Here is a 12,836-nt window from a genome sequence, read left to right as displayed (position 1 = left end):
GTGACGGACAGGTGCATGGGGAAAGAGTGCGCTGTCAAAGGCAAGGAAGAATGCACACCTGTGGTGAGTGTTACAGAGGGTGTGACGGGAGAGTGTGCGCGAGGAAGGTGTGTGACGGACAGGTGCATGGGGAAAGAGTGCGCTGTCAAAGGCAAGGAAGAATGCACACCTGTGGTGAGTGTTACAGAGGGTGTGACGGGAGAGTGTGCGCGAGAAAGGTGTGTGACGGGCAGGTGCATGGGGAAAGAGTGCGCTGTCAAGAGTAAGGGTGAGTGCGCTGTCAGGAATGGAGGTGAAAGTAGTGAGAGTGACAAGGAGAGTGAGTTAGTTGTGACAGGTGAGCGAGGATGTACACCTGGGATGGAAGGATGCACACCTGGAATGGTAGAGCGTGAGTGGGAATGCACGCTGGAGTTGGTGGTGAGGCACGTGGTTGGGTGTGCGAATGAGGGCACACCTGTGATTGTCACAGAGGAGGTGACCGAGGAGGGGGCGCGAAGCGGTGTATTGGTGAGGTGTGCGAGCAACGAATGTGTGCCAAAGTGTTCGGTGGTCAGGTGTGTGACCAAGGCTGTGAGTGGAATGGGTGTACCTGGGTGTGTAAGGAAAGGTACGAGGAGCATGGGCACGGCTGGATGTGTGAGCAAGGAACGGGCTGCGGGATGTAAGCATGCAGGTGAAGCATCGACGTTAGACGGGGTAGAGTTTAGAACGACTTATAGCCGAATCGGGCCCTCGGTGCGTGCTGGGCCTCGCTTTGAACGGCCGCGTCCGTGCTCCACCAGGCGGAGCGGGCGGCAGGATAGGAAGGGTCGTCATGGCGACCACTTTTTGGTGAGGCATTCCGGCAGGCCGAGATCGAGCCATGGGATGGCTCCGTGCCGAGATGGTGCGTGGGATCTCGGCCCGGGTAAACCTCCTTCCCTGCACCGAGTGCCGGACGCATCCAGCCGCTGGCACAAAACAACCAGCATCCATTGCTTGGCTTTACGAAGCCGGGCTTTGGACAGGGATTGGCGCACCGAGAGGTATTAGTGAGTAGACTGGGTGATGAGGTTAGTGTTTTGGACCCAAAATTAGAGAAAAACAAAATTTGATGATTGGCAAGGGATTGGCAGTGATGATTGGCAGATGATGGGCAGTGATTGGCAAATTTTTAATTTGTTGAAATTTGATGTGCAAAATTGGTAGTGAGAGACCCCCGATGTGGTGGGATGGCAAATCCACCATCCCTCACAGGTGGGGGGCAAAGGAGCAATAGCTTATGGGGTGTATGGCAGTGAAAACTAGCCCGGGTGGGTTAGGATATTGTGTGTAGGGATCTAGCGAAGATGACATTAGGTAACGTTAAGGTTAGTTAGTGACTGATACCTGTAGTGGGGACGCAGGTAGATTAGAGTGGATGATAATGACGAGGGAGCGCAATAGTTTAAAGGGACGACTGGGAAGCGCAAGTTTCAGAAGGGAGTAGTTAGATGAGATGATGCTGTGTGAGAATTGAACAGGTGTGATTGCACAGGTGTGCAACTGGACAGGTGTGTGGAGCAGTGAGTGAGTAGTGAGTGTGTGGATCAGCGCGAATGCGCTTGGGGAGAGAAGGGTGCAGGCGGCACCAAGAATGAGAGCACAGGTGTGCAAGTACAGGTGTGTGGAGAGAGTTGGAGTGAGTGGTACGGAGTGGTGTGCATGGTGCGAAGGTGTGGATGGGGGAAGAGTGGACCCCTTTCACGAGTACCCGGGGCGGGTAGTGTAAGTGTTAGGTAGAGGGTACAGGTAAATTGTGGTTGGATATTGGCACTTGTGGTGCGGTTGCAGAATGGTGTTGTGAATGGGTGCATTAGTGTTGTGGAAATGGCTGGGCGTGTAGCCTGTTAGTGCGTGTAGTTGGTTGGGCACTCCACCACTGTGAGGATGTCGGCCAGGTGAGGCCGCAGGTGGGCTCTGAGAGCCGGTAGTTGTGAGTGGGTGCCTGAGGATCCCGGGTGTGGATCGGGCAGCCCAGTGCCAGAGAGGGCACGGAGTGGGGAGAGCGGCAGAGGGCCTTCCCCAGGTAGATAGGTTAGGGTAAGGAACAGGTAAGCTCGGAGGCAACTACAGTGGTGGAGGTGTGCAGGTGGGTAGACCCGCTGGGAGAGGTACACGCCACAGCCCAGAAATTGTGCGAGGGCACCGGGAGATGAATCGGGGGAGTGAGACCCCAAATTGAAGAGCACCACAGTCTGGCCAATGGGAATTGGTTTTTAGAACCAATAGTGTAAGAGGGCCAATGGTTTGGCCGGAGAAAGACCCCGGGTAGTGTAAAGTTGTAAAGTCATTTAGGAAATAGTTAGGATTGATGAACCTGTCGCACCATACGCAGCCACTTACCTGTGGTGATGATGATGACTCCACACCTGTGTTTTCTTTGTTTTGTTGCAGGAAATGAAATTGCTGTGTGGATTGTGAGACGCATCACGACGTGGATGAGACATTGGGGTGATTCCATCTCTCCCTCCCTAGGAGGGACTGATGATGAATTGGTAATGGCAAATTTTGATGTGCAGTTGGAGATGGCAAATTTTGATGAGAGTTGAAAATGGCAAATTTGATTGGTTAGGAGGGAGAGAAGACGAATTTGGTTTATGGGAGGAACGGGGAAGACAGTAGGGATGTTTGTTGATTTGTAAAGTAGATGTTTATGGGTAGTGTTGTGTTTTGTGGATACAGTAAGGGGTAAGGGAGGGGCCATGTAGGTTACCTGGTGGGGGGGGGGGGGGGCGTACGATAGGAACGTACCTGTCTCACCTGGTTCCCATGTGCCCCCAGTGTGCATCACCTTACATTGCGTGCACTTTTGCGCCCTTACCACCTTACTCACTTGTCTGCTTCTTTTGTCTCCCACCTCCGAGGATCTGGCTTTGGGGTAGAGAGAGAGGAGAGAGAGGTGCTGGCTGCGCAGTTGTGGGCCTGCACTTTCGCTGTTTGCTGCCGGGATCGATACACCATATGGACCGCAATGTTTGTGGCCACCCACAATGGACCGCAGTTCGTTTGCGGCCAAGCACCACCCGGGGATGGACCTATGGGTCAACGTGGCACCTATGCCATACAGGTGAACCACTTTTAGTTAACACCAAGTGCACCACAAGAAGAGCAAGAGACACCTGCAGGGTTAGGGGTTGTCGAATTTATTTTTATTCCAATGAACAATGGTGACTGCACCGATTGGTGGTGGGGTGGTGCTTTTGATGCTCGGGAAGGGTGCTCTGCACGTTATTAAAGGCCGTCGGCCACAGAGCACTCGTGGGTTGGTGTATCGATGTTGGCAAGCGCGCTCTCTCTATGCATAACATCTGCATGTGTTCCTCCAAAAACAGGTCCTGGATCGTAGTGTAAATAGCAGCGTAGTCTTGTAAATAATGCTCCCTACCGGCTGTATGTGTAGTTTGAGAATTCTTTCCGGATTCGGTTATCCTGTGGGTGTGTTTCTGTGAGGAGAAGGGTGCAACGTCGCAGGGGGACATATTTACTCATTTGTGAACATCTGTAAAACTGTCGCACTCAGGGTAGAGTTAATAGTAGAGGGACTACATCTGAGTGCCACACTAAACTAGGTAAAAATTTATCGGGTCGGGATGCCCCGAGGGTAGAGAAGGGTGCAATGTTGCGAATATGGAATTTGGCCTCCATATCCGCTTGTAAATATTCCCCTATTTCCCCAATACTCCCCAACTTTCCCCAATCCCCCATTCCCTAGTCCCATTGCATGTAAATAACACTCAGTAGAGCCGACCTTCCCCTTATTCCCCCATTAAATGTCGTGCCCAGGTCCACCGCACCACACGTAGACAACTTTCGGACATCTTGCTAGTTATTCTTAATCTATGTCAGTTAAGGACTGGTTTCCATTAATTATGACTCTTCGTTGCACCAGAATGTGATTATATGGCACCAGTAGTGAGTTTAGGACCTTTCCCGTACCTCCTCCCATCTTCTTCCCCGTCTACAACAACAGAGGGGCGCTGCGCGGGGGGGGGAGTGTGCGTCCTCCCACCGGCTCGGTTCGCCGCCATCGACAATGCGCTCCAGACGATGCGCTCCAGACCATGCGCTCCACGGGGTTACCACGAAGGGGCTCCTTGTCAGCTCCTCGTCAGGGGCGGAGCCGGTAACCCCCCCGCACGCACCCAATGAGAAGCAACGTGCCGATTCCACGAGGCGGAGCTGACGAGCTGAGGGCGTGTCACTCCCCGCCGGATATACGCGGCCACGTAGCGGACGTGACGTAAGATGCGCCCCCAGCTGGAGAAAGAAGGACCTGCGAGCGCTGAAACAGATGCGCCTGAGTTTGGAGAGGCCTGAGAAAGACCCGCCTGAGAAAGAACGTCACCTCTGAGCGCTGCGACGAGACCTCCCCGCATCTCTGGACCGAACCGTGTTGATCCTGCCCCGAGCCCAGGTGCACCTGGAGCCATCGCTACCTTGCCTTTCCTAGCCATCAATCCCCGTGTGAGTCAGCTTTGTCCCGTTTATCTGTCGTCTGTTGGGAATAATATAAGATTGTGTCTAAGTGCTTGTCTTTCTATGTTGTACCTCTCGTCCCTGTAATCTGACCTTCCGTAACGAATATAATCTCCTCCGGAGGTCTTGAGAACCGTATCCCTGGTGTCGTCATTTTATAACCCAGCCGGGTGTCTTCTTTTTCTTATTGAGCCAGCGTAACGCGACTTCGTCAACGTCGAGTATAGTCGGGTAATTTGTGCGGACACGACGGCCATTCCGCTCGGCCCACTTTAACATCAAAGTCGTGTCTGTAACAATATATATATATATATATATATATATATATATATATATATATATATATATATATATATATATATATATATATATATATATATATATATATATATACAGCATTTTTATCACAATGCAGTGCAATACAAAAATTCAATATTATTCAAATTGCAAATGAAATCGATTATATACAATGATCTGAGCCTGTTTCTATTCTGTTTCAGTCTACTTGGAGGCAGTTGTCGTGAGCCTGTTGTCGTGAGCAGGACTCCTTGATGCAAACTGCCAAATGTGAGCAGGCAGTCTCGAAGTCGTACTTGGAAGGGCTGCGTGTGTGAAAAGCACACACCCGCCAGACAAACGAAAGTCCATCATCAGCACCCCACTCTGCCAGCAGGTCACGGTCCATGGGAACACAATGTCTGGAAGGAGAACAAAATGCATAGAGGTTTAACTTAGCAAAATGGAGTACTAACTTTGCAAAATGGAGTTCAAACTTAGCAAAATGGAGTTCTAACTTAGCAAAATGGAACTCAAATTACCTGTGTATCCACTTCTTGCATGTGGAGCACTCTATAACAACTGACTCGGTGTTAGTTGCTTCACAAATCCCACAAGGGTACCTGTTCCTTGGAGGCATGATGTCTGAGCTGCACTTGCTTGCAGATTGTAGAAGTGATGCAGGTAATCTTGAAGCAAAGAGGTAGGTAGTCTTCAGTGAATGGTGTGTTCAGTAGTATCTCCTGATTAATATCTGACAGCATGTATAACCCTCCAGTTTATATACAAGTCTTGAGGAGTCGTTTTAACACCTCAGGAGATGTCATTCTAGGTATATAATCGATTTATATACCTCGATTTATATATAATCGATTATAATATATAATATAATCGATATATAATATATAATTTATATATAATCGATATATAATCGATTTATGTATAAAACCAAGAAAGACGTACATTTGCAATTTGAATAATATTGAATTTTTGTATTGCACTGCATTGTGATAAAAATGCTGTATATATATATATATTGTATTATACCTGTGTAATAAGCTGGGCCAAATCAGGGGTGATTCTCAATTTTTCATACTACAAGGTTGTAATTTACCTAAAAGTTGTGGCTGGGTAACAGAAACAAAACCATTAAATGTTTTTTCAAAAATATTGACGTCTTACGGTAAAACAGCCCGTTACCATAGCAACCGTTACAGACGACTCAAAATATTCTTAAAATCGATGATTTCTCGGGCTGTGTGTGACCCCCAGAGTTGATTCTGGTACCAAAAGATTCAGAATTGAAAGCCAAGGATGATTGGATAGTTTAACAATGTCTGTGACACAATTCAATACAACTTTTATCCCAAAAACTCATTTTCATCTCAAATTTAAGGCATTTGTTTGAAAAAAAAAATGAAAATTTTGCTTTTTAATCATAGGATAATCATTAATCAGAGCTATAGTCAAATTAAATGTACTTTAAATTAACTTTTGTCATTGATTAAGCTTTTTTGTCTCAAATTTAAGGTCTGACATTGAACATTGATAACAAAATAAAAAACCTAGTCCCAATTGTAATCAATGGAGGCCAATGACTTCTTAGTCACAACCTCAGTGGATGTTGCCAGTCCATGCAGCTTCTCCCTGACGCCCTTCACAACCCTGTATAGAGCCTGGAGCTGCGCCTCAGATGTGGGGGCCTTGTTAGTGTTCAAATCTGTGGCGAGTCCAAGTGTCTGCTCTGCTGCGTCATTGACAACTGGGAGTTTGGCCACAACTTCCTTGCCATGACGATAGCTGTCTGCGGTGGGCCACTGTGCAACGGGGAGCTTGACAAAACTGGAGTCAATACCCAAGAGTTCAAACATGCTCCAAGAGTCGTAACCAACAAAGTCTTTGAGGGCTTTACTCCCCAATTGCTGTGAGGCTGGCATCTCCTGTATCATGTTATGTGCAGACCCATGGTACCTGAGCATAGCCCTTCTCATAGTCTGCTTGTCAGATGACGTTCCGTCCGAGAAGAGTGCCAAAGAGACCAATCTCTCTGCGAGGTACCACAAATGGTTTTGTAGCTTCTCTCGGGCCACAGTCACAAAGGACAGAAATTTGGCAGGCCACTTTGTTGGATTCTTTGCGATACTGGCCTCAGCCTTGAGGAGGTTCTTCATCAGGTACAGGTCGTTAGATGGTGCATCTGCAGCACTGGTACATGTCAACCACGCTTTAGTGTAGAAGACTGACATGAATGCAGCGAGACTGGTTATGTCTTCCAGCTCTTCGGGTGTGTAGATATCTCCCAGCTGCCGACGGTCCTGCAAGTCCTTCACTACAAGCTTGACTGCATCCTTTTTGCTAGACTGAAGGTGGCTGGTTTCCTGCAGATGTCTGTGATACCTATGGTACTGGAGAACAACCAGTTCCCCTGTTGGTGGATAAGGGCCAGTGAATCCCTGGTTTCCTGGTAGATTGAAGATGGGGGGGACACTTTTCGAAGAGCCACAACACGGTCTTGGCTTTTGTATCCATGCCTAAAACGTTATATTATAACAGTTATAAAAACTGGACAATACAAGGTTGTAAAAGACAATTTAAAGTAAATTTAATTTGATTAATGGTTATCCTATGATTAAAAAGCAAAATTTTCAATTTTTTTCCATAAATATGCTTGAAATTTCAGACAAAAATTAGTTTCTTGGATAAAAGTGGTATTGAATTGTGTCACAGACATTGTTAAGCTATCCAATCATCCTTGGCTTTCAATTCTGCATCTTTTGGTACCAGAATCAACTCTGTGGGTCAAACACAGCTTGAGAAATCGTCAATTTAGGCATTTTTTGAGTCGTCTGTAACTGTTGCTATGGTAACGGGCTGTCTGACCGTAAAACGTCAATATTTTTGAAATTTTTTTTCATGATTTTGTTCCTGATACTTACTCACAACTTTTAGGTAAATTACATTGAATTAGGAAAATCACCTCCGATTTGGCCCAGCCTACTGTGTAAATAAATTTACTTTCATTTACTGCAGAGTTTTCTTAATTTATAAGTCCATTTTGTTAACTGGGTAGTCCATTTTGCTAAGTCAGAACTCCATTTTGCTAAATGAGAAGTCCATTTTTGTTTGTTTGACAACTACACATTTCATTTGACTTATAAAAAATAACAAAACCCCATTTCTAATTTGTTTTAGTTTATTCCAACTCGGACATTGACATAAATTACATAGTACAATGGAGTACTTAATTAACATTACATTTTATTCATTCCTCACCTGTTTTAGATCAGTATTTTAACATTTAATTTTACTACTGAATCACCATCCATTTCGGATGTTATTGAAGTTGGTTTAATATGTTGTGTATGAAATGAAATGAAAAGTGTTCGCTATGGGGAAGTTATTGGTTATTTTGAGGTCCATTTCGCTCCATTTCGGATTTTAGTGAGACCCTTTTGTATCCACTGGTAGACCGGATCTGGATTCGAACCTGAACCTAAATCGAATCAGCTTCTTCTTCTTACTTACTTGCCGATCTCATCCCCTAGTTTCACCATAACATAATCCATCCACATCGCTTTGTCATATCATGCTGTGCATAATCATGATGTTTACCCGATCTCTCTATTATTATTTATGACGAATCACTTCAAATGATCGTTTTACAGAAGATCTTTCTCAGTATAAATAATAAAATGAGAATCTCCGAACAAACCTTTTCCTCAGAAGATCCGAACCGATCACTATTTGTGGAAAAGGACACGGAGCGGAGCACGAAGGACAAAAGGACACGGAGCCGAGCACGGAGGACAAAAGGCCACGGAGCGGAGCACGGAGGACAAAAGGACAGGAAGCGGAGCACGGAGGACAAAAGGACACGGAGCAGAGCACGGAGGACAAAAGGCCACGGAGCGGAGCACGGAGGACAAAAGGCCACGGAGCGGAGCACGGAGGACAAAAGGCCACGGAGCCGAGCACGGAGGACAAAAGGACACGGAGCGGAGCACGAAGGACAAAAGGCCACGAAGCGGAGCACGGAGGACAAAAGGCCACGGAGCGGAGCACGGAGAACAAAAGGACACGGAGCCGAGCACGGAGGACAAAAGGACACGGAGTGGAGCACGGAGGACAAAAGGACACGGAGCGGAGCATGGAGGACAAAAGGCCACGGAGCGGAGCATGGAGGACAAAAGGCCACGGAGCGGAGCATGGAGGACAAAAGGCCACGGAGCGGAGCACGGAGGAACCAAAGGCCACGGAGCGGAGCACGGAGGACAAAAGGCCACGGAGCGGAGCACGGAGGACAAAAGGCCACAGAGCGGAGCACGGAGGACAAAAGGACACAGCCACGAAACCAAAAAGGACATGGACACTAAACCAAAAAGGACATGGACACTAAACCAAAAAGGACATGGACATTGGACACTAAACCAAAAAGGACACGGATCGACATGATCCGATTACGGGGATCTTCGTCACACACAGTGACAGTTCAAGGTTCACAAGATCACGCGGAGGTTTTCGTCGTTATTGAATCCTTCCTGTGGACGCAATTCATTCTTCTTCTTCCGCCTCGGAAGTCGGAATCACCGATCTCTACCACGTGGTATTTGATAGCTCATTGGCCAATTGGCGTCAGATAAAGAAATAAAGCCACATATCGGCCATTTTACCATTCCCGTTCACGGCGCAAAAAAAAAATTACCATTAGTTCAGTTGTTTTTCAATCGTTGACTTGGCACGAAGTTTGGAGTTACACAAAACCCCTTATATTGACCTCATAGAGAACCAGAGAACATCAGAACCCTTTCCAGAATACCCGCGCCCTCGGAGTGCCACGCGTGACGCGCCTCTCACACCGTTCCGCTCATCCCCTTCCAGTACTGCCACGCCCCGTGCTGTCTCGCCCGCCCTAATCCCGTCCCGCCACGCCCCTTCCTGGCCTGCCACGCACCGTCCCGCTCCGGCCCTTCCCGCCCCGCCTCGTCCCCCTCCTCCTGGATTGTAATCATCCATCCGACTGTTTTTGGAAACACCGAAACCGAAATCCTGGTAGATCTACGAGACGACACTAACAGCACATTTTTATTTTTGTTTTCTCCTTTACGATACCAGCTCTGGGGAAAATTCTGTCAAAATGATGGGTGCACAAAAATAAACAACACAAAGGATTACAATAAATACAGTTATGGATTATGTCCGATGGATTACTTGCAATAAATAATACATTAATGCAATGCAAGAAATGAAAGTTTCCCTGGGAAGGATTAGAGGTGAGGACAGAAATTTGTCCAAACATCGCATGTTGAACAGAGAGCATTATAACATCAGCATGTCCCTCCCCCTCCCCCTCTGCCCAACAGGAGGGTAAGGCAATCTTTCACATTCCCCCCAACAGGACAAAGACATCTTTAGAATTACCCCTGAACCCCCACTTCACTAACAGGAGGGTAAGGCAATCTCCAGCATCCCTGCCCTACACACCCCAAGAGAAGGGTAAGGCGATCTCCAGCATCTCCCCCCAACCCACCTTAAGAAGAGGGTAAGGCGATCTCTAGCATCCCCCTCCCCCACCCACGCCCTTCGAGGATGGTAAGGTGATCTCCAGCATCTCCCCCCCTCCTCTAAGTGGAAGGTAAGGCGATATCTAACATCCCCTCCCCCCCCACCCACGCCCTTCGAGGAGGGTAAGGTGATCTCTAGCATCTCCCTTCTCCCCCTAAGTGGAAGGTAAGGCGATATTTAGCATCCCCCTCCCCCCCCTGCCCTAAGAGGGGGTTAAGGCAACCTCTGGCATCTCCCCTCACCCCCCCCCCCCCCGCCCATCGATGCAGGCAAGGCGATCTCCCACATCCCCTCCTCCTCCCCACCATGCCCTTCGAGGAGAGTAAGGCAATCTCCAGCATCTCCCCCCCCCCCCCCCATAAGTGGAAGGTAAGGCGATATCTAACATCTCCCGCTCCCGCCCCTGTCCTTCAAGGTGGGCAAGTCGAACTCGAGCATCCCCCCCCCCCAAAAGAGCATCTCCTCCCCCCCCCCAAAAAGAGCATCTCCTCCCCCCCCCCCCACACCCTAAGAGGAGAGTAAGGCATCCTCGAGCTTTCCCCCCCCCCCCCGCTCTAAGAGCCCCCCCCCCCCGCTGTAAGAGGAGGGTAAGGCAATCAATAGCATCCCCTCCCCCCCCCCCAAGAGGAGGGTCAGGCGTTCTCGAGCATCTCCCCCCCCCCACCCAAAGAGGAGGGTTAGGCGATATCTGGCATCCCCCAGCCCCCACCCTAAGTTTTAATGAATTTTCTTTCCTAATATTTATATAATTTGTGATCTGGATGACGTCATCTTCAACATCCTCAATAAAACCTTCATACATCATATGATCTTCAATATCCTCAATAAAACCTGAATAAGGGGTAGAAGAATCATTGTTTGAGTGGGTCTAGGATGATCTGTTAGATGATATGTAGAAGAAGGATACTCTTTTAAGTAGGTTCGATGGTCTCTATCAGTTCAAAAATTTAACAGTCTCTTGACCTGTATTCAAAAATTCACTATTCTCAGTTCGAAAATTTATTATTCTCAGTTCAAAAAGTGATCTAGTCTCTTGGCTTATATCCAAAAATTTACTATTCTCTTTAAAAGTAGGTTTGAAAAGTTTACAATTCTTCTGTCTTACTATTCTCTTTTGAAGTTTTTCCACTATATAAATAACATGAGATCTGGTTATTGTTCCACCTGTGATAAACAGTACAATCGATATGATGCTCATGTTTGGACCATTAAACATGCTACCAATACATCTGATAAGAGTAAAAAAAAAAAGATAAGATGTGAACCTTGTAATAAGCTAATTAGAGTATTTGGTAAAAGGATACATGAACAAACAAAGCATCATTTAGATAATGTTCTTAACGGTTATAAAGAAGAAGAGATGGAACATTGTGATCTTTGTGATAAGGATATGAAGAAGACTAGTTATAAATATCACATCCTAACCAAGAACCATATGAATATGTTGTCCCAAATTTAATTGAGTTTCCTGACTCTTGTTTTCAATTTTTTCATGTTTTATTTTAAGTAAAAGATAACTAGTACATAGTGAAGTTTTTTACTATATAAATACTATGGTTTCTACTTACTGTGAGAGTTGTGAGCAGAACTATAAACATATTAATAATCATTATAAAACACAAAAACATATACGCAAGACACTACCTCCTGCTCCACCCAAAAGACAACAAAGTGAAGTTTTTTACTATATAAATACTATGGTTTCTACTTATTGTGAGAGTTGTGAGCAGAACTATAAACATATTAATAAACATTATAAAACACAAAAACATATACGTGGGACACTACCTCCTGCTCCACCTAAAAAACAACATTGTAGTCTCTGTAAAATATCAGTTCTCAAGAAGGGTTTCAAAGCACATCTCAAAACATACAAACACTTGTCAAAAGTGTTTACTACTAGGATCACTGATGGCGCTTACAAAGGACATATCAGAATACGCATATTTGACTTTAAACCTCCTGGCCCCCCTTCAATTGCTGAGGCTGTGGAAATCATCAAACCCTCTGTCCGAGATTTTATTGAAAAGACTCTTATTGAGTTGAAACCAATCAAGTTCTTTATGGGTATTAAAATGAAAAACTCAAAAGTAGATCTAATCGATGGTACTGTTTTCACTGAAGCTTACATGAGAACCAAGAACCACTTTATATATTCATATCAAGATTTCAAAACATCAGGAGTCTATGGTCAACTGATTAAACAAGAACAAAAACTTGAGCATACTATTACTGGAAGTGGATGGAATATAGATGAGATACTATTTATTGATATTCATGTTCTTAAATCAGATCCTCTAAAAGCTTCTTCTTACATTGATTTACCTAGTGTTATCAAAAATAAAAAAGCAGTTATCAATATCCTCAATAAAGACAATAAATGTTTTCTCTGGTCATGTTTGGCATATTTACATCCCGCTGTTAATCATGTTAAACGAGTTAGTAATTATAAAAAATATGAGAATACATTAAATATGAAAGATCTAAAGTTTCCTATG

At 45.9% G+C, this 12,836-nt stretch overlaps 1 long non-coding RNA gene across 1 annotated transcript; it reads right to left on the bottom strand.

The window, feature by feature from the left end:
* Positions 1-4,840: 4,840 nt before the first annotated feature.
* On the bottom strand, positions 4,841-9,058 carry LOC144889634 (uncharacterized). The gene is made up of 3 exons (XR_013621943.1): positions 8,489-9,058; positions 5,319-5,465; positions 4,841-5,198 (listed from the first exon to the last, which is right to left on the bottom strand). It is a non-coding gene; the product is annotated as an uncharacterized LOC144889634 (long non-coding RNA).
* Between the last annotated feature and the right edge of the window lie 3,778 nt (positions 9,059-12,836).

Source organism: Myxine glutinosa, chromosome 1, assembly GCF_964187855.1.
Source record: "Myxine glutinosa chromosome 1, kmMyxGlut1.1, whole genome shotgun sequence".
NCBI classification, from domain to species: Eukaryota; Metazoa; Chordata; class Myxini; order Myxiniformes; family Myxinidae; genus Myxine; species Myxine glutinosa.
This window is presented reverse-complemented; position numbering and strand designations above follow the sequence as displayed.